The sequence below is a fragment of the Pundamilia nyererei genome, unplaced genomic scaffold, assembly GCF_000239375.1.
Source record: "Pundamilia nyererei isolate P.nyererei 1_Seehausen unplaced genomic scaffold, PunNye1.0 scaffold00753, whole genome shotgun sequence".
Classification (NCBI taxonomy): domain Eukaryota; kingdom Metazoa; phylum Chordata; class Actinopteri; order Cichliformes; family Cichlidae; genus Pundamilia; species Pundamilia nyererei.
The window spans coordinates 70,842-71,773 of NW_005188154.1; positions in this window are offsets into that span (position 1 = coordinate 70,842).

A 932-nucleotide genomic window follows, 5' to 3' on the forward strand; every position below is an offset into this window, starting at 1 on the left:
GAGCTCTTTTTAATTTGACTTCGGAGTAAACTGCTTCATTGGTTGATTCAGGACTTGATTTTCCTGTAAGTAGAAAGACAATTATTTAAACTTCTTCATATTCTCATAATTAAAATCAATAACTGTTTTTTATATCGTAGTTGTCCAAAAATTAGAAAATAAAACGGCACAAAAAAATAAATAAATAGAAAAACCCCCCCAAAAAAAACCATGGGCTTTTTTTGCTGCATGGAAGAGAAATCAAGTCAAAGTTTTATATAGACGCCTTGAAATATAAAATAAATTAATAATTAAAACAAATTAAATTTAAAAAAATGATTAGTCATTAGATATAAATGCACCTGATTTTACTTGTGCTGAAACAGAGAATGGAATTGATTCTTCGTCTTCTTATTATTATTACTATTACTACTAATAAAAGTGCTTCCTAATGTGATTATTTATGCACTGCTACACTGCTACAACAGTAATCTATAAGATATATTTTATACTTAAAAAAAAAAAAAAATCAATGTACTTGTACTTAGATGAACAATTCATATAAAAAAGATTATATCAATTAAAAAAGATAAAAAAAGAAGCTTTTATTAAATTATGTAAACTGTGAATAGAAATTGTAACATAGGAAGATTTACATCTTTAAGATAAGAAACAGACTGAACATTACTCAGTGGAGATGATGGCAGACTTTGCTCACCTTTGTTTTTCTTGGCTTTTTGTTTTTTGTGGTGGTTGATCTCAGCATACATCAGACTGTCCTCTAAAAGAGAAGTGATATTTATTCAGCAGAAATATGATATGTAGCTATTCACTGTAGGGACAAGAGGTTGACTGAAACTGAAATGAAAATCAACTGTTGTCTTTATGTATGCTTAGCTGTCTTAGACAAAAGACATACAATGTGTTTTATATTTAAAGATATAGATAAGTTC